The sequence below is a fragment of the Salmo salar genome, chromosome 01, assembly GCF_965601325.2.
Source record: "Salmo salar chromosome 01, fSalSal1, whole genome shotgun sequence".
Taxonomy (NCBI): Eukaryota; Metazoa; Chordata; class Actinopteri; order Salmoniformes; family Salmonidae; genus Salmo; species Salmo salar.
The window spans coordinates 22,867,409-22,888,770 of record NC_138291.1 but is presented as its reverse complement, the minus strand read 5'-3'; the positions used below and the strand labels follow the sequence as shown (position 1 = coordinate 22,888,770).

At 40.2% G+C, this 21,362-nt stretch overlaps 1 long non-coding RNA gene across 1 annotated transcript; it reads right to left on the bottom strand.

The window, feature by feature from the left end:
* Window positions 1-323: 323 nt before the first annotated feature.
* LOC106576162 (uncharacterized) lies at window positions 324-19,275 on the bottom strand. The gene is made up of 3 exons (XR_001321903.3): window positions 19,024-19,275; window positions 2,834-3,066; window positions 324-1,233 (listed from the first exon to the last, which is right to left on the bottom strand). It is a non-coding gene; the product is annotated as an uncharacterized LOC106576162 (long non-coding RNA).
* Window positions 19,276-21,362: the final 2,087 nt, after the last annotated feature.

Sequence of the window (21,362 nt, the reverse complement as noted above, 5' to 3'; positions counted from 1 at the left end):
GCCCTTATTGTGGAGACTTTCCATGCTGCATTTTTTCTATTCATAGACCAACCAATCAGAACCACACTTTTGTTCACGTTATCATGCTGTTCATTTATCTCGCTGCCGGAAAGCCGTGTTCAGATAACGCCAACATATTATATGATTGTGTTATCAAAGTTGTGCTACAGAACGCTCTCAGTCGTTTTACAAAGGGACAGACGTTATTAAAAAGAAAAGGGTTAAGTGCCCAGACTGTGTTTATAGAACCTTGAAAACAACTCAAGAACATTTTCAGAACTCAATCAAATCAGAACGAAAAAGTATACTTTGTTGACAGAAAATATGCTTTTATGTATTCATGATTTATTCGTCATCCTCCTGTCATGAAACATTCATGAAACAATCAAATCAACCACTCCATTTTCTGAGAATCAGATTGTCTTCCTGCATATTTCTGAGAACCCATAGCACCTTTCTGAATATCTCGCTCTCATTTCCCACTACGCTTCCCAAGTACCGGAGTGTTGAACCCTGTTTGACACCAGGGTCACTGGAATTGACACACTTTAGGAAAACCACATTTGGTTTGTTTTAGAAAGTGAGAAATGGAACACCATTCATATGTTTGCTCTCCCTCTATACTCAAGACCAGAGCAAGTGCCAAGTGGGCTCCAGTCCTCACATTTTATTTGTTTGTTTCTTTGGAGAGTGGGAAAATTTGTGGAACACTCGGAGGACATTGGACTTGGGCTGTGGTGAGTATCTCCAGCCACTGCGGTCAGTGACAAAGCTAAGCTAGCCAGGGAGTAAGTAAGGGGATGGGCTCTCATTTAGCCAGGCATTGCTGCTCTTGTTTGTGGTTGTCCCTGACAGCGTCTGCGACGGCAGTCCAAAGCACCTGTGTTTGCTCACTAGCGTTCCCCCAATCTGCTTGAAAAACACTGCGAGCAAGTCACATGGCTGCAAGATAACCCGGGAACCATGGGAATAAAAAAGCCAGGACTTTTAGAACAGTTAATCATTAATGGTGCCTCTTTTTTGTCCCTATTCAGCGCTGCCTGACACAAGCTTTGATATTTCATAGATGCAGACAGGTCAGAAGCAGACGTAGCCAGGTAGACATGCACTCAGAGAGGAAAGTGCCTTTGTGTGTCTGTGGATCTGTGGTGATGCGGGGAGAAAGCCGTAGGCAGGACTGCATCGATCCCATTGGTCCCATTCCACACATAAGTCAAGGTAGGCCGTCTCCATCTGTGGAGGATAAAGCCAAAATAACACAAAGAGTTAATCCCCAACAAAACACCTCTCAGAAAAACTTCTTCAACACTGCTTTCCTCAAATATACAACAGCACAAGACTTCAACCATTATAGCATATCACTGAGCTTTCAATATGTCGTATAGTGTCAGAAATGGTGTGGTGATAAGAACGAGAGCTTGACATTTCCCAATAAATGTGTATTTTGATCGAATCTAATCAGGACCACCTCTGTTTGTCCAACATTGTCCCTGTTTTACCCACCCATAGTTCATTAAAATACCATATGCTTGGTTTGCTCCCTAGTTCATGATGTGAATGAGAAGTCCAGGGCTCATTTCATGGCTGTCAAAATGGGCTTTATGGCAGAAAGGGGAAGCATAAACTAGCTTTCAGAAAGGCCACATTTATCTTACAGGAGAATTAAGTCTACACAGCCTCAATCTTATAACCCACAGAAAGGGGCAGCGACAGCCCTTATCTCCCATTTGCCTGAACTTGCCGATGGTTTTCTAAAGAGAGTTTGTCACAGTCCACCCACTCCAACCCCCAAAGCCAATTATACTGTATGAGAGTTGGAGAGGGTTGTGGAAGCTCAAGGGTGTATGGCTGAAAATATAGTGAAACGTAAGTGAACAAAGTGGCTGCCATATGTAGGGTATTTTGCAAACTACGAGTCAATCATTAACGCGGCGTATTCAGAGATATCTGCTCTCTCCTAGTGAGGAGAAGTGAGAGATAAATGGAGGTTTGTGTTTCAAGGAACAGTGTGAAGCTGGGACTAAAAGTGCTTGGCACACAGCAGTAGAGAAACTACAGTTAAAGAGTTTTCATGCCAGAATCTCACTCAGAAAATGTCACCTTTGTTCCATTAACAATTAGGTCAAGTTGATTCATTCAGGTAAGAGTAAGGGATCGTATTAATAGTAGTTTTAGAAAGAACTGCTATGAACAACTGATGTTGTTGCCTTGACTGAAAAGCTTTTACTACATCCCCTCACTTCCCAATTTCTCCTTGCCTCAACTCCCTTCATCACTGATACAACAACATTCAAAAACAATTGGTAAACAGCCGCAATAATATTTATCCATTTATTAGCTCTAATGACTTGGAAATAATTGCTTCCTTCCTTTCAGATCCTCTTATCCATATTGTTTGTCTTATGTTGTTAGCCATTTTCTTTTCAATTTCATACCCTTGAACCATGTGCTTGTTTATAACAGGCATGTCTGAACGTCATAGAGTGGAAATCCTCCCAGTACATGTGTGTTGTCTTCCATGGCCAGTTTATTTGCTAATCCTGGCTACCCATGATAAGGACAATTGCTGCCCCTCTCCATAACTCACCACCTCTCCTGACCACAATCAGCCACTCTTCTCTGAGTCATGTAAATACATTAGCATTGTATAATTTTTTTAAAAAAATGGTCAAAACTAAGGTGGCAATAAATTCCATGCTGCTTCACCCACCAGGAAATAAATTGGGTTAAGCCGAGTCAAAGGGTGGCTTAACGACTGTATGCTTCTAACAAAGGTTCCTGTTCCAGAAGGGCAGGTAGGAGATGGATGGCTTGGTAAACATGGCTGACATACCTGGCGGGTGCCATGGGGCGGTCACAGCACAGCCCACGACTGAAGGGACATTGTGTGTGGCAGTCAGATCCATCTGCTTCTTCTGTCCGAACCAGTACTCTCCTTCTATGTATCATTATGGCCTCCTCTACTCTTATCCCTCCTTACGTTGAGGCCTCCTCTCCTCCCTATCCATCCTCTCTCCGAAGGCACCTCTCCGACGGCACAGCCATGGAGCTCTCCCCAGCAGAGCCCTGATAGACAGAGAGAAAGAGAGAAGCTCCGTAAACCCTTTTCCCTTCTTTATTTGATGTGTGGTTATAGCTCTGCTGTGATCCGTCCTCAGAGACCCAGCATTTCAAAACCACTCAAACAGGCTGGATGTGCTGATAAGCATGGGATGGCGACACTGAATTCCCAAAGCATAACATTTTATCCAGTCACAGTTAAGAACATACAGGCTATTGCAAAGAGAAATCTCACAGATTATACAAATGAGAACTTGTTCATACACATTTGACTTCTTAATGCTGTTTTATACCAATGTCTATCCTAATATTTCGGCAATAACACAACATATACATGCATACAACTTTTAACATTAGCTTTGATATTGTCCCAAAAAAATAGGTTGAATAGAGAGAGGTAAATTGTTATATTCCCTGTGAGAAAGTCAACTTTGCATTGTGGGAGACAGAGACAGAACTAAAGCAGCTCAGTGTGGGTAGTGGTAGGTAGGTAGGTATAGAGAGGAGAATGGGGAACACCCAGGAATGTTTAGCCAACTTGCCCGCCACATTCAAGCACGTGTGTCAAAGGTGTTTGCAGGGTGTTGACACCTCTGCATAGTGAGAAAGGTAGTGATGTGAACGACATGGTCAGTGGGCTGCTTGTGCTGAGTACTCAGTGTGTTTAGCGGACCCCATGCAGAGGCACAGTATAAACATATACTCAGAAATACCACAAAACAAGTGCCACACAATAGGCACACTGGCATAAAACAAATATAGAATATTGAGCAGGATCTAAAATAAAATTGCAGTCGTAAAATATGTAAGTTTCCCATTTATATAATATATGGTCATTTGTCTGTAACCGGGGAAAGGAAAAATAACTTGAATTCAACAACAAATCTTAGATTAACAATTGTCATCCTTTTAGAAATTGATGGATGGATGTATGTTGCTCTTTTGTCAATTACTCAGTCAACATCACCTCCATTTTGGGATATCTCAGAATTATATACCATTTCGGGATATCTCAGAATTATGTGCCATTTTGGGATATCTCAGAATTATATTATGACCCTACATGCTGAGGAAGAAAATTTGCTGAATTTTCTGTCTGTTAACACAACTCCAAGACATATTAAATTATTTTTCAATTATGTTCTACTAATGTAATTAATTTGGTCTTAATTTTCTATTTATAGAATTCAAGAAAAACAACACAGTTACATAATTATAGTCAAATGTCATGTAATTGAAATAGTAACTTTACGAAACCCACAGACAAATGGGTCAGTATATTGACTTTAATTATTCTCAAAATCCTATGAAAACCTCGGAACTATCTCACAAAAATTATAGAAATAAATCATTGCATTTATAGAATGCTAAGAAATGCTTTCCTATTCATTTGACATTCTTCCGTGGGGAATAATGTTCTTGTTCATTTTCTATAGCTCTCGCAAAAGTAAATAGTATGTAGCCCTACAGAAGATGTGTAATATTATCCACACAGTGAAGTCATTTCATTATGAAGGCATTTCATGATGTATCTATTTGCCTCTAAATTATATAATATACAAGGACAACTTGCAGTTCTCCTAAAAGTTTTAATTGTAGTACATAATTGTATATTTTCCTTATAGGAGCTACAATCCTTAGTTGCTGCATTCATTTTTGGACTTATACATTAGTGATATACCCATTGATTCTTGAGCTTATTTCAACTGTCATATCCCATCAGAACCAAAAATATAAGCTTTTTTTAATCCAATGTTTGTAAACAAAGGAAATGTAAACAAACACTGTATAGCCTCAACAACAACAAAAAAAACATTTTAAACTATAATTGTGATATTATGGATCGTCAGCCCTTGCATTCATTTCTCTGTCTATGAATTTGAGGATTTACATTTTTCCAGGCCCATCCCTCAGCTTCTTCCCAAAACAGAGACGGGGTGTCCGCTTTGTTATTGTTTCAACTACAGATTCTAGCTTTATAGGTTTGTAAGATGCTTCATAAAAACAAATAAAAATGGTATTATATTGTACAAAGTCTTTCAGTTGATCAAATCAACGTATCGTGAGGAGAGCTTAAATGAATGTCTTACTATGTGAGATATGGTTTAGTTAAGAAAATAGAAAAGGCCTATTTACCAATATCTTGTTCTGCAATTTAATTCAACATAATGTTCTAGTGGTTATCAAATCGTGAGTGAACATTGACATACAGTACATTGTTGAATCAGCTGTTAATTCAATCCACCACAAGCTGCAATTTAAGAAAAAAGACAAATAATGCCCTTGAAAGTATATACTTATTTGAAGAGAAAAACTATATATTTACATTTGATTGCATTTCCCATACAATGGCAAACTAATATTTGCCAATAAAACATGCATTTTTAAATACATACAATGCAAAGTGCATCACCTCATTCAACTTCAGGAGAAGCCAATGACAATGAATTCTGCCTATGACCATCCACTAGGAGCTGCAGGGCCTGATATTTCACGGCTGTGAATGTAGCCTCATGGCTTTAGACAACCGTACAGGTGACAAAAGACCACCTTGAACACAGTACATGTCAGACGGCCTGAAGCATCATAACATAAACTCTGAGCGAGTCCTCCGAGTGCTCTCTGACACAAGACAACAGCACAGTGAGCTAGAGGTCGACAGTGCTTGGGGTAATTGGAGGAGTGTTGTACGTTTTATCTTGTATGACTCACTGGCTCATTCTCCATGTTTGAATGCCAGGAGATTGTGTGTTGTACGGAACCCAAAACTGATGTTCTCAGAAGTCATAAATTACACGGCCACTGACAACCTTAAGCAGTGTTAAAATGCCTTGAACATAGCTTTATTTCAGGGTCATTGGAGCGTGAAGCTGAGAGGTCTGCCAAGCCCGGCACCACCCACCCCACAGGCGGCTGCAGCTCCGCTCACACAGCCCAGTAAGAAACGCATTTCTCCTCCCATACCTGAGCTCTGACATGCTCACCAAACGTTTAGAGGCACAATAAACTGTCAAGCTGCTCACTCTCAACCAAAACAAGCACTTATTGTTCCTTAAAGAAGATTTTCTCTTTGCTAATATCCAAGCTACATTTGATCTATATTTTATATTTGATCTCTTTTGTAAAATCATTGACATAAAATTGCTCCCTCTTTGGGTATTCAGCTCCACTTCCATCGTGTTCCAGAGTTCATTCGGAGCAGGTATTAGCACATCTCTTTGAAACATGACCAGCTTGTAATTGCCCATTCTTACACTGGGATAATCAGGCTCACATGCTGTCCCTCTGAATTGTAATCCATGCATAAAATGCATAGTAGAAATTGACAAGTCAATGACAGGAATTACCTATAAAATGGAAGCAACCTCACAAGGTTCATTGTAACTTTGAATTAAAGGCACTATGTTCCACCACCATCCTCTCACCATCTGGATCTGACCACCCACAGGGCCCTGTGACATTACAGCCTTTAAGGTGGGGGATGGGTGTGTATTTGAGTGTGTGTGTATGATATCAGACGTTTTTTGGAGAAATTGTTACCATTTTTACATTTCCTCAGTAGACTACAAGAGGGAACTGTAGTAATTGCTGTTCCTGTCAAATAGACATTACAAACACTCTGTCTGAATACAAATTCCACTAATAACTAGTCAATGTAACGCAAACACAAACTAACAAACTGAAACAAAAGACCACAACATGGATCCTGGTCTCAGTCAGGGCGACTACTGGCTTTATTTGGTTCTAACTTGAGTTGACATTTGGTAATTGAATGACTGCATCTGATCGCTCTCTCAAGGGCCGTCTGCAGTATTCAGCAGTATAGGAGCCTAAAGGACATCTCTGTCAACGTCTGAGGCTGAAAAGCAATGTTGAAATGTCTATTTCACTTTGGTGGCTCCTCCCTGTGTCTTAGTTGTGTATTTGAGCTGCGTTTCCTTCATGGTGAGCCCTGCTCCATGTGAACTATACATATGCAGTATGAAGTAACTGTTGATGGGGATCATTATCATATCCTGTTCTTGACTTGTGCTGCCTCCTTTCTGGAGAGAAGAAGGGTCATACGTTATTCCTCCACCCTAACCACCTCTCCGCTGTTTAGCGAAGAGAAAGGGATTCAAGCCTTAAACGGAAGCACATGCTAAGGTGAACCTTAGCCACCGAGATACACAGGCGATAACCCGTTCAATTAGACAGAAACATCATGTCAGGCAGTACGTAGGCAGATAAATGACGATACAGTACGGTGTACAATGGGAATTAAAAGTATAGGGCAGCTGGGCTCTTATCTGGCCAGGGCGAAGAAAACCGGCAACAAAGGGAGGCCTAAGACTAAGAGGCTTGATGCATGGGAAAGCCATCCGTCGGCCATTGTGGCTGCCCTTCTGCTGAGCAAATAGTCCAAACTGTTCATTCCCCATCTCCCATTCTCTCCGTGGTACATTGTTTGTGTCCTTGCATTTCATTCTGACTGAAGAAGATTGCTCTCAGGGCCAGTGAGCAAACAGTCCAGAAAAGAGCCGGCTATCTCCTGCCGTTCCCAGGAGAACTAGCATTTTTATTTCAGCTCCAAGCTGTCAAAGGATTGGAGAGTTTATGTCAGGATCCTGAATTAATTAGTTTTAAGCTGGGGGGGGAGGGCGGGGCGACCACTGCGTTTTATCACCAAATGTTCAGTCAAATGTTTCCTAGCAATTATGCACCCCCGCCTGCTACGTATAGGCTTTCAGTCACCAGACATTTGGTATTGGATACATACAGGATGGATTTCGGGAACACAAATGATGCGTTTAGTTGTTGTAATGGCAGTACAATGGTATGAATAGTGATGGACCAACTTCTGTCCAGGATTTGGTGGTACGGGGGTGAATTGAAAAGTTTCTTGTTTGTTTTTTTCTATGATGATGATGATAGATACATGACTCAGGCTTGGCAGAAAATTGACAGAGCTTGCAGATGCCGCCATAAAACATATCTGGTCAGACATTTGGTGGAATGGGATATAGAGTCTGGAACCTCCGTCAGAACAGCTAAAGTGACCTTAGAACCTTCTGTCACCCACAAAATCATCCCAAATCACTGCTTACTTAGCAACTAGATATGAAACATTTTGGAGACATTTTGGAGACAACAAACCAGACAACTGTTCCTATTCAGTCCTACTTAACAACTCCTCTATCATCAGAAATGTCTTGTTTTACGGTGCAAACGCCATACGACGCCACCCTGACTATGACAGGAGAATTGTATGTGTTGATCTTATAGTTTGTCTAAACATGAAAACCAAAACACAGTGTTATTCAAACCTCTGTGAGAGGCTGGTATGCATTTCCATCCTCAACTCATTAGCACTGTCCCACACGATGCTGTAGCATTTGTATGGATTAGTCCTTTACAAACTACCTTTCATAAACACATCACTGACAATCATCAATCTGCCCAGTGGTTTACATCAGCTTACTGACTCAGTGTTCATTTTAAGTATGACCCCACCTGAAATTTGCATCATTACAGTAACGCAACAGTCTCTGAAACCTCAGACAATCCCAAACACACAGCTACTGTAACTGGAAACAATATTTTTCAGAAGAAATGTCAATGGGGTGTTGCACCAATACATTGAAGAAACCAGAAATAACATGTTTTATGTGTCTTTGGTATAAATAGTTGAATACTTGCCGCTATAGCACATAGGGAAATAAAGGTATCCGATCATGGATGGGTGACTTCTTCATCAGACAGGATATTAAACCCCAGTCCAGACTATTTCACAGACAGCGGTGAACAGGCGATGGGTTAAATCGTGTGTATCAGGGGAATAGTCTGTTAGAGGAAACGTACAGCTCTTGTCTTTAATGATAATCTGCTCAACTGCTCTATAGACACCAACGAGCTTTCCAGGACCCTTCAGTTAAGCATCAGCCTGTACATGATAAACGCCCCAGCCATTTATATGGGATTCAATTGGGGATTTATTTAACTCAAGTCAGGGTATGAGAATTGATTAAATGGCTGACAGTGCTGCTACACATGGAGGGAATTTAATTTGAATCCTTGGAGGATACCTCTATGGGCCGTGGGAGGTCATGTTAAAGTGGGTGGTTATTGTTCTACGCTTAGTTTTCAATTGACACTTATCTTTACACACTTTGCCATGTTATTGCTGTCGATTGGTTGTTATTAAATTGAGTTGAAATGTTATTAGATGAGGGCTTCCCTGGGCAAGACTGAGAGGGGTGGGTTGCTTTAAAGGGTTGAAATAGCCTATGCATGGTAAACAATGCACAGATCAGGAGCAGTCCTCTGTACTGTTATACCATGAAGGAGAACAAATACAGGATTTAACAATGATTTTTTTTCTCACTCGTATGGTATTAAAATGAGCACATTATTTGAATGTCATTGATTCTCATGAATGTTGAAATGGCATATATGTCAGCCTCCCTGACAAGCTGAGGCAGTGTAAAGTAAAGGTATTAAATTCAACTTGGAAGCAGATTACAGAATTCACCCCTGCAGAACACTTTTTCCCCGCGTTCAATAAATTGGACAAGTCCCATTGTAAGATGGCCTATCACACTGAACATGTCTGCATAGGGAACTTATACAGAAGAAAATATTACGTAGTTTGTTATTCAGAGCGTTGGGGGGCCACACGGGCTTGTTTGCCTTTGCTGGAAGAGGAGATTGCTTTGGGGTTTAAATGAATCGCTGGCGCACTGCGTTTATAGGTTTCATTAACTTTTAATGAGTTGTATGTCCTTCGCTTTGACTGGCCTGTGGGCTCAGGCCTCAGCTCCCTAGGATTGGAGGTGGGTGAGGAGAGAGCTTAGCAGCCATTCCTGTGAATGTCTGCACTGGATGGACACAGGAAAAGGAAATACAAGTCGTGAGTCCAAGGCAGAGAAACCTTCAGCTAGATATCCATCAGTTATGCCAGTCTGAATTTAAAACCCCACTCAAAGGTTTTCAGGCTTCAGGGGGAATAAAGGAATCATGTCGGATCAATATATGATAACTGAGAAGAAATCTCTTTACCACAGCTGAATGAAATAATGTTTTATGGTGGCTTTCCAACATAGTTCCCTCTCAAACACTTGCATCAAACCCATAGAGAAATGTGACTGTCAAATTCATATACACGTTACAGAAAAAGGCTATAGAAGCACTTAAACAACACAATACACATGCATAACTTCTCCATTTCAATCCCGATAATACCTAGATTCATATTTTGGACTTCTCTAATCTTGATTTAATAAAGTGTCTTGCTGCATGGTTGAACACATGTATTATCTTGCCATGGGCTTCCTGAGCTTCATGTATGTCTTTGGGAAGCTAATCTTCCATCCTAGCATGCCTGAGCCTCTCTTCACTGTTCTCTCCTCAGAGACAAAGGCCTTGCCTGTCCTCCCCATTTCATGTTCTTCTGCTTTATTCAATAAGAATCAACACCACTTGTACATTTTTGATCTTATTTCTCACTTAATCCTGTTTATCCACAAGGCTGTGCATTCTGTATTGCTGATTACTTAGTATCCACATCACTGCGTATATTTTCAGATGACTCTTCGGTAAATTTAGGTTAATATCTCTCCTCACCATGACGACCTACAATGCATACTGTAGGACAAGCACCGACAATCCATCCACTCTGAGTGATACAAAAGCAGCAGGGGACTGAGAGGCACCCCATCCTGCCCTGAATAGGTTGTCTTCAGGTCCGTGCTTGTCCCATCAGCTGCTGCCTCCAGACAGTCAATGGGTATTGTTGCCTGGCCTCTCTGTGATGCCAGCACAGCCCTGTGTGTGTGTGTGGATGTGTGGACCACACGGCCATGCGGCCTGGCTCAGGGTGAGTGGAACCCCTGGTCTGAAATGTCACACTGCCGTGTTAGAGAGGTACAGACACATCACAGTCACCCTGTCCCCCTCCTCCTTTTCCTATCGTGTCAGGTATTTATACTGACCCTCTCTCTGACCACTACCTGCTCTGCTCTGCTTGGTCAAATCCGAAATGATGTCTGGAATGTATCTTCTGAGAATATCAATAAATAAGAAGCCAGCTGTAATGTATAGTGTTACCTTTACTTCAAATAGGAGTTGTTTCCTCAAAACTGTCTCTATATTTTTTCCCCCGATATATCTGTTCATATCTCAGACATTGTGTATGGGAAAGAGGTGTGTAGAGTTAAGAGGTGTGTCTGGGAGGAAGGTGTGTATAGGAGAGACGTGTGCAGCCTATAGAGGCAGAGGTATAGGAGAGAATTTGTTTTAGTTTTTAGTTTTTCCCAACAAAAGGGATTTATTACAAACAGAAATGCTCCTCAGTTTCATCAGCTGTCGGGTGGCTGGTCTCAGAAAATCCCGCAGGTGAAGAAGCTGGATGTGGAGGTCATGGGCTAGCTTGGTTACAGGTGGTCTGCAGTTGTGAGGCCGGTTGGACGTACTGCCAAATTCTCTAAAACGACATTGGAGGCCGCTTAAGGTAGAGAAATTGACATTCAATTCTCTGGCAACAACTCTGGTTTCAAGTTTCAAGAGAGTTTCAAGTTCCTTGGTGTCCACATCATCAACGATCTATCATGGTCCAAACACACTAAGACAGTCGGGAAGAGGGCACAACAAAACCTCTTCCACCTCAGGAGACTGAAAAGTTTCGGCATGGGTCCCCAGATCCTCAAAAAGTTCTACAGCTGCACCATCGAGAGCATCCTGACCGGTTGCATCTCAGCCTGGTATGGCAACTGCTCGGCATCTGACCGTAAGGCGCTACAGTGGGTAGTGCGTACGGCCCAGTACATCACTGGGGCCAAGCTCCCTGCAATCCAGGACCTGTATAATACACAGTCAGAGGAAAACCCATAAAATTGTCAGAGACTACAGTCACCCAAGTCATAGACTGTTTTCTCTGCTACCGCACAGCAAGCAGTACCGGAGTGCCAAGTCTAGGACCAAAAGGCTCCTTCCTTAACAGCTTCTACCCCCAAGCCATAAGACTGCTGAACAATTCATCAAATGGCCACCGGACTATTACATTGAACACCCCCCCCCCCCCCCATTTGTTTTGTACACTGCTGCTACTCGCTGTTTATTATCTATGCATAGTCACTTTACCCCTACCTACATGTACAAATGACCTCTAACCTGTACCCTCTAACCTGTTATTGTGTTACTTTTTATAATTTTTTACTTTAGTTAATTTGGTAAATATTTTCTTAACTCTTCTTGAACTGCACTGTTGGTTAAGGGCTTGTAAAGTAAGCAATTCACAGTAAGGTCTACACTTGTTGTATTTGGCGCATGTGACAAATAAAGTTTGATTTGATTTGATTTGGTGGACATTCCTGCAGTCAGCATGCCAATTGCACGCTCCCTCAAAACTTGAGACATTTGTGGCATTGTGATGTGTGACAAACCTATACATTTTAGTGTCTTTTTATTGTCCCCAGCACAAGGTTCACCTGTGTAATGACCATGCTGTTTAATCAGCTTCTTGATATGCCACACCTGTCAGGTGGATGGATTATTTTGGCAAAGGAGAAATGCTCACTTACAGGGGCGTAAACAAATTTGTGCACAACATTTTTGAGAAATAAGCTTTTTGTGCATATGGAACATTACTGGGATCTTTTATTTCAGCTTATAAAACATGGAACCAATACTTTTTTTCAGTATTTATGACTTCCGATATTAGTAATTTTGAAATTCATTGAAAATATTGGTAAAAATGATTTGAATAGGCACATCAAAGCAGGCCCAATGAACCTGTGAATTTGTAAGGGAAACCTGGCCATGCATTCAAATTTATAAAAGGTAGCCTACTGTATATAAGGTATCCTTTTACATTTTTTACTTTGCATAATTATCATAACAAATTAGAAATATTGTAAGAAAAAGTGCAAGTTCTTTTTAACTTGATATATTTTCGCTTATAAATGAAAATGAAAAGAAAAACAAAAATTGTTGTCTGACACCTAGTTTTTCCCCATATATTGAAATGGCCAGAACAGGCTACTCAAAATTCTTATTAGTAAGAATCAGTAAATCAATTGGTTTTGTTATCTGTAGTTCTCAAAAAAATCTTTTGAATGTTTATTTTTCGTATGTGCCTCTTGGTCTTATACAATATTTGTTACACTGAACAAAAATATAAACACAACATCCAACAATTTCAAAGATCTTACTGAGTTACAGTTCATATAAGGAAATCAGTCAATTGAAATAAATAAATGAGGTCCTAATCTATGGATTTCACATGACTGGGCAGGGGTGCAGCCATGGGTGGGCCTTGGAGGGCATAGGCCCACCCACTTGGCAGCCAGACCCACCCACTGGGGAGCCAGGCCCAGCCAATCATAATGAGTTTTTCCCCGTGAAAGGGCTTTATTACTCAGCACCCCAACCCTCCCTCAGACGATCCCACAGGTGATAAAGCCGGATGTGGACGTCCTGTGCTGGCATGGTTACACGTCGTCAGGGGCGGAAATCCCGGGGGGGACGGGGGGACACGACCCCCCCATCCTGGGAAAAATATGATTTGTCCCCCCCAATATATCACTGAAACATAACTATGTAATTTAAATAATATTAATAATACGCAATGAAAGCAATTGTGCTGATTATAGACACTTAATAGCGCGTTTTTAAGTTTCAAAAGATTGCAACCCCCCCACCCTTTGCCTCACAATGGTTTGATCCACTGCCAGTTCCTTAGCTTGCTAGGTAACAGAGAGGTCGTATCTACTGTCTGAAAGGCACTCAATGCACGTAACCGACGTGAGGTTAATCCAGTCAATCGCGCACACACACTAGCTGAATATGCAGAGCTAGCGCGCAAATATTAACTATTAAGCTAGCTAGTACCTATTCCATTTATGTGGCGTCGTCAAAGATGGAATCAGCATGCAGATGATGTAAGTTAGTGCTTCAAAGTCCCTGTGATAAGGTTAGCGATAAACTGAAATCCAAACTGAACAGAACTACACTCTCTTCAACCATTGTCTTAAATATATTTAATGGTCTCGTTGCAAAAGCTAAATTGTCGCAAGTGAACTTTATTTATTTATTTTATTTCACCTTTATTTAACCCGGGTAGCAAAGATTATAGCAAACACCACTGAAACTGAATTGGTGCTGGCTAGCTTTGCAAATTCAGCTATTGTTGGAAGCCAGCCAATATGAAACAAACTATTAAAATTACAAAAGGTTGCAGCATATGTTGTGTAAATGGTGAACTCATACAGCTGTCAACTCTTGTCATTTTAATCCGTTTCACATTTGCTAGCTACCTTTTAGATCGAAGCCCAAATAGAATGATTGAAGATGATAGAAGCCCATCTCCTACTGTAAATAACCTACACACTGTGTGTGTGTGTGTAGCCAGCCAGCCAGGTAGAAAAATGGCAGAAAAATAAAAGACGCACATCAGAGTATTTTTCAATACACCAAAACGCATAGTAAGAACCCTAGTAGCCTAATATCTCAAAGACTAGTTGATAAAATGTTCATAAGAAAGAAATTAAATTCTAATGGAAATGTTTCACAATGATGTCATTAGGCAGAGCAGGCAACAGATGGCACACAGACAGCAGAGTTGGGGACAGATATGCAGGGACAGACTGGCAGAGACAGGGAGTCTCAGGTAAGTTTGTTGAGTCTTTGTTTGGCAACATTATGAAAGGTTCTCAATTTTTTTTACTTGTAAAATAGGAACATAATTGGAAAATGCCATGGATACCCCCACTCTCAACTTAAACTGGTGACTGAACTAAGATTTGTTAAAGGTAATGGTATTGCTGTTGTGATTAGTTGTGTAGTTTTGGGTACCGGTAGTTAGGAGTACGGCAAACACCTTATTTCTTTGGTTCCTCAATATACATTTACCATATTACAATGGAGGCTATGTGTTACAGCACTACTTTTGGTGTCCCCCTCAGGAATTGCTCTTGAGAAAATGTCATGTAATTGTCCCCTAACTAGTTGATATCAGATTTTCGCCAATGCACGTCGTCTGCTTATATGAGGCCAGTTGTACGTACTGATAAGTTCTTTAAAACAACGTTTGATGCAGCTTCTGGTAGAGAAATTAACATTAAATTATCTGGCAACAGCTCTGGTGGACATTCCTGCAGTCAGCATGCCAATTGCACACTCCCTCAAAACTTGAGACATCTGTGGCATTGTGATGTGTGACAAACCTGCACATTTTAAAGTGGCCTTTTATTGTTCCCAGCACAAGGTGCACCTGTAGAATGATCATGCTGTTTAATCAGCTTCTTGATATGCCACACCTGTCAGGAGGATGGATTATCTTGGCAAAGTAGAAACGCTCACTAACAGGGAAGTAAACAAATTTGTGGACACATTTTTTGAGAAATAAGCTTTTTGTGTGTATGGAACATTTCTGGGATTTTCAGCTCATGAAACATGGGACCAATACTTTACATGTTGTGTTTATACTTTTGTTCAGTGTATATATCCCTTTCATACACAGACCAAAATCCCACTAATTTACCATGCCTGCATTTATATACCAACTTTTTTATATATCTGAAAGGGGTTGGGGGTAAAAAACATGGAAAATAAAAGTCACCTAAAGACCTACTCACGATTCCTGCAATTTCACAAACCCTGTAACCAAAATACAGGTATTGGGTCTGTGTGAATGATTCTCTGATTTTTTGCAGGTAAATTCATTACACTTCCATTGTTAACACCTCCCTAATTTGAACTGCAAACCGCCCCCATGGTTTAAAGGCCCAGTGCAGTCAAAAACGTGATTTACCAGTGTTTTATATATATTTCCACACAATGAGGTTGGAATAATACTGTGATATTGTGAAAATAATGATAATCCCCTTTTAGTGTAGGAGCTGTTGGTGAAGACCGCCTGAAATCTTTGCCTGTTTTGGTGGGATGGAGTTTTGACCTGCCTGGTGACATCACCAGGTGATAAATTAGTTAATAGACCAATAAGAAAGAGAGTTCCAAACTTCTCTGCTAATAAGAGCTAGCTCCCCACTCAGATCACTTCCAGACAGTCTTAGCAAAATTCTTGTTTGAGAAATTGTTCTTTGCTAACAACCTATTTTTGTTTCTTTTTGACTATTTTAATTGAAAACAATCACAGTAAGGCACTTTGTTACCCTGAAATGATTTAATAATTAGATAAAACGGCTGCATTGGACCTTTAACAACACCCCCACCTCTCTCAATTGACCAGTTACCCACTGATATTTGTTAAAGGGGTATACCTGCGAAGAAGTGCTAAATAAGGGACTGTTTGAGAGGGGGTCATATAAACATTGCCTCATATTTGATCATCAATTTAATTTGATCATCCATTTCAAAGGAGTAATCATATCAATAGTCTACATGGATAATAATAATAATAACAACAATAATAATAGTAATAACAATAATCATCATCATCATAAACATAATAAAAAACAAAAATATGATTATTTACTCACAGTGTAAAAATAGGTTTCCCCCAGCAGCAGACAAGCTATGTTCCCTTTTTTTGTATGAATCTATTTAGATAAAATAATTGCAGGCCTATATAAATGTATAGGCCTAGATGTATTGTATCCTAAGCGTATACACTTATTTGAATAGCATTGAAAAGTATTCATGCAAAGTGTCAACTTGTCTAATTGAGAAAATGGCCACTAATGTTAATGTTAATTGAAGCGAGATGGGTGGACATGATGAGCGTAAATCATGAGAGGAACTGACTGCTAAGAAACCATGGGTGGCTTTGAGTTTTGACTTTGTTGTCCTTTAATATACTGTGGGATAGCAGTTTCCCTTGCTAAGATATGGGATTAGGAGTATTTCGCGTGAAAGAGGAGTTAAGTCGGGGTATGTGGACGGTCCCACCCCTGCAATAGGCTGAAACAGAATTACAGCTTGTTAGACCGGTGTCCCGCTATCACCCGGGAGACCGTTCTACTTGGGTGTTCCAGGCCCTGGTGGCTGAATGTGAGCTTAGGCTACTAGTGCTTTCAAAGGGAATATAGGGCCAGAGTTGGAAACCCATCAAAACACAGGTGTTAATGTAGGCCTATATGCCTATGGGACTATGTGTATTTACTGCTAGAAATTAAATTGCTTTATTCAACTAATGCAATTCTGGTTCCAGTAAGAACATGAACTATGGCAATTTAGATTATCAAGAACAATACCCCGGGACAACAATATATGTTTTAAAAATAAATACCTATTTTTAACCTGTTTCAAACCTGGACATCTTGTTTTGATGCTTGTATCGATTTATCCCAGTGTTATGAGAAACATTATCCCAGTTTTGTTCCAAAGCTCGTGCAATAGAAAAGCAAACATAAGGACAGATAAGCTTTCAGTAAATCCAGCCTCAGACTCTAGAGGGGAGCATGAATGGACAAAACCTGTCGTGATCACTGCAGGAGGAATTTCATCCAAGTTTGACCACAACTTGTTCCAAGAATTCCAGACTAGGTTTCAGTCTGGAGGAATGCCATTGGTTCCTAATCTAGAAATATGCAAATAGGAAGATCGGTAAGAACTGTAATTAAATTGGGTTACCAATTTAAGCTGTACAAACGCTCATCTTGTTGCTATAACAACCGTGAAGAGGTTGCCACTGATGGTGCGCCCATGACCTTAGCAGAGGCATCTCTCTCTGCTGACATTTCAAACCCTTTTTGGTGTGTGTGTTTGTGTGGACGCGTGCGTGCGTGCGTCTACCTGGCCAGGGCATCTGCTCATTATCTCTATTGTCCATTTTTCCTATTTGAGCGAAAACAACTTTTCGGAGGTAGGCCTTTTTAAATGGTCCTACACAATAATGAAGGTTCGCCATGTCATGTATTTTAGGTAACTAAATTGTATTATGTAGGCCTAGGAGACTGATGTCAGTGGCGTAAACGCTCGTGTACGTTTGGTAAAAAGGTTCTCCAGTGCAGATTGAGGCCGGTTACCTTTGAACCAGGGTTCCAAAAGGCCATTCCCATTTCACTCCACTCTGGAGGACGCTTGACTGGGGTTATCCCCTCCATCAAAGGAAGAGTTTCGGCATACGCTCATTTAATAATGGGTAATAGGTATTTTCGAGGGCTCTTGCTCCTTGTGAGAGCGAGATTGGAGGGGAATTAATTATTGAAAAACTGTCCCCAGTGTTTTTAGGGCGCATTATGCGGTTTTATCTCAACATTACAAATGTTATTACTTATATTTTCTAAACACAATGGTATATTTTTTATACAGTACGATTATTAAGCAGAAATAAATGAAGCCTTGTTTTTTTCTTATTATTATTATTATTAGCCATAGATTATCATTAGAAGTCCTTAACCAATTGTAAATGGGTACCAATGAGATGGTGAAAAGAATGAGGATAATTTATGATAGCTAATTAATGGAATAAAAAAATGGTGACATTTAGAATTCCACATAGGCCTATTGATTAAAGTGTTTGAATTATTCTCAAGCAGTGTGCGTAAAATTATGTTTAAAACATCCCCAAAAGAAAGCCAATAGAAAATTGCAAACCCAATTGATTTCTGAAAACCGGAGGCACACAGCAGAATCCTCAAAAATGGATAGGCTATAAACCAACCGAACGCCAACATTTTAATGTTGTAGCCGCAGGGTTTGATAGTGTAAACCTGAGTTCCATACGCAAGTGCTCCTCTGATGACATCAATGATATCTATCAGCTGTAATAGCTCTATGACACGCCATTTAAAGACACTGAGGCCACCTCTATCACAGAACTTGCAAATCACCTCAGCCTTTTTGAAGATTTGAACTCCGTTGTCATACAATCCAATCCCTCTTGCTCGAGGACCTTTCTCATGAGCCCAGGTTTGAGTCAACGCTCAACTCTCATCTTGCCTACCCCAAACAAATAACTCATATCACAAAACGATTGAATTGAAATAAATTTAGGAAACATACAATCAAATCAAATGTCCATACCTGTGCAATACAGTCGATGCTTATTGGCAAGCTACCGGAGCCCATTGTGCAACCTCGCCTTCAGCTACTGCAAAGGGCTGGAGACATCACGGCATTTATTTGAGCTCAAACTCTGTCACTGTTGACTTTAGCACAAAGCAAAGATTTCAGTGCCCCGCTAGTTTAAAAAAAAAAAAAAGTATTGTTTTACCAAGATATCGATCAGTGTGCTATAAAAAAAATCAGCTTAGCATTATGTCTAAAAACAAGAGAACGAAATGTGCGGTGACGTCCTATTCAAAGTTTACACTCCTGCAATTTGGTTGTGCATGTACACTTCCTATATTGTGGGCATAGCCTCGACTCCATTGTTTACTGCCTTTGTTTATTCGCAGATCACTGGTGTTTAAAGTACGATTTGTGAGAGGGACTGGAGAATAAATGCACCCTTTACGTGTTCAGAAGGTGAACCGGTGTCCTATCTGGCAGGGAGACAAACTTCCTCTCTGCCCTTGGATTTCCAAGCACATCGGCAGGGGCTTGGTATCCCCCGGGTCTGTGGAGTGAAAGATTGGGCGTCTTGTCGTGTTGGGAATGTGAGAATTTTGATTCATTTCGAATACAACTATATCTTATCTTTAGGCCCATTGAGAAGGGATCTCCAAGTAGTTTAAAAGAATCCCCAGACAATGGCTTAGTGATACAGAACAAAGCAGGCAGAGCATCACATTCAGTAGACACTGTTCTCAATCAGCACTGTTCTCAATCAGCACACAGCTATTCTCTGACGCTACGGGATACTTTTATGTAATAATGAAACACATTTCCTTGAAAGATCTCAACTTTAGTGTGTCTTCCATTAGGGGGGGACTCACACTGTGTTTGTGTGTGTGTGTGTGTGTGTGTGTGTGTGTGTGTGTGTGTGTGTGTGTGTGTGTGTGTGTGTGTGTGTGTGTGTGTGTGTGTGTGTGTGTGTGTGTGTGTGTGGGTGTGTGTGTGTTAAAGAGGGAGAGAGATACTGTATGTAATAAATGTGATAATGCGTTATGTTGTAAAATAGTCTATAGACACGACTAGCGAAAGCCTTGTGCCAATGTAATTACTAGTAATCATTAATAGTAATGATTAATATAGGCCTAATAATTTTATTGAGCACTTAGGACATAAAGCACATTTTAACATTGGTCTTCATTCTGCACTAAGATATGAGTAGGCCTGTCGTTGTTGTTTCTGCTTTTTGACATTGAGCTGCCCTTGACTATATGGTATCATACACGACTGTACGTTTGAAAAAGATTGACACCATAATATTATGACAGAAAACACATGACTGTGTTGAGCAGAGCTGGAGGATATTGTTTGGTGCATGTCCTCACCTGTATATCATAGGTTGACTGCTTGTGGCCATGTCGTCAGCAGCTCCACCCTCCACCCCTATTTCACAACTGTCACTTGGAATCTAAAGTTTGTGACAAATCATAAAGCTATACTTTAGCCTATGTTTTGCTGTTCTTGTTTGCTAAATATCTAGGAGCCATGTGGTCAATATTGCTGGTTGCGTTCGCCTAGGAATTGTGTACATATGAATTATATTATAGCATTTATTATTAATTATATTAATATCATTAACATTTTCGATATAAAATGGTAGATGGAATTCAATCAAACATATTTGGCCAAAGTGAGAATAGTCTACTTGTTACCCATGGCAGGCACAAAAAAAGATCGTTGTGAGACCTAAGGCCCTTTTTAGACATTTTTGTTCAGGGGACATGAAGGTGCAGATCTCAATATAGATGAATAACTGCAGTCAAAAAAAATCTACAAATTTGAAATGCTAAATATTCTGCATATAAATCTAGTGTATTTCTTGCCTCTTTTTTTACTATTATAAGCCTTTGCTTTTTTGTCATTGTCAAAATATGTTGCCACTTACTGTAGTCATTGATAGGATCAAAACCTTTTTTTCCTCCATCTTCAATACACAACTGCATAGGACGCATCTCGATACGTTATGAACATGGGTGACAAGATAAAAATACGCTTTTTTTCGTGGTGTAATGTTTAAAGTAATTCCTCCTTCAAGTGTTTTTCTTCGACATAATATACCCCTTTTTTAATAGTTAAGAGATGCTGATGTTGATATTTTCAATAAAAACGAATATTGTCATTCTAAGTCAAATATATAAGGCATGGGTTTATCTGGTGCTGCCGCTGTTGATGCTGCTAATGGTATAGGCCTATGCACACACCTACTACAACCACTACTACTAATAATAATAATCATCTTTAATATTGTATTATTATCATAATTGCATTGCTGCGTAGGCTATAAATAAATAAATAAATAAAATCCACCA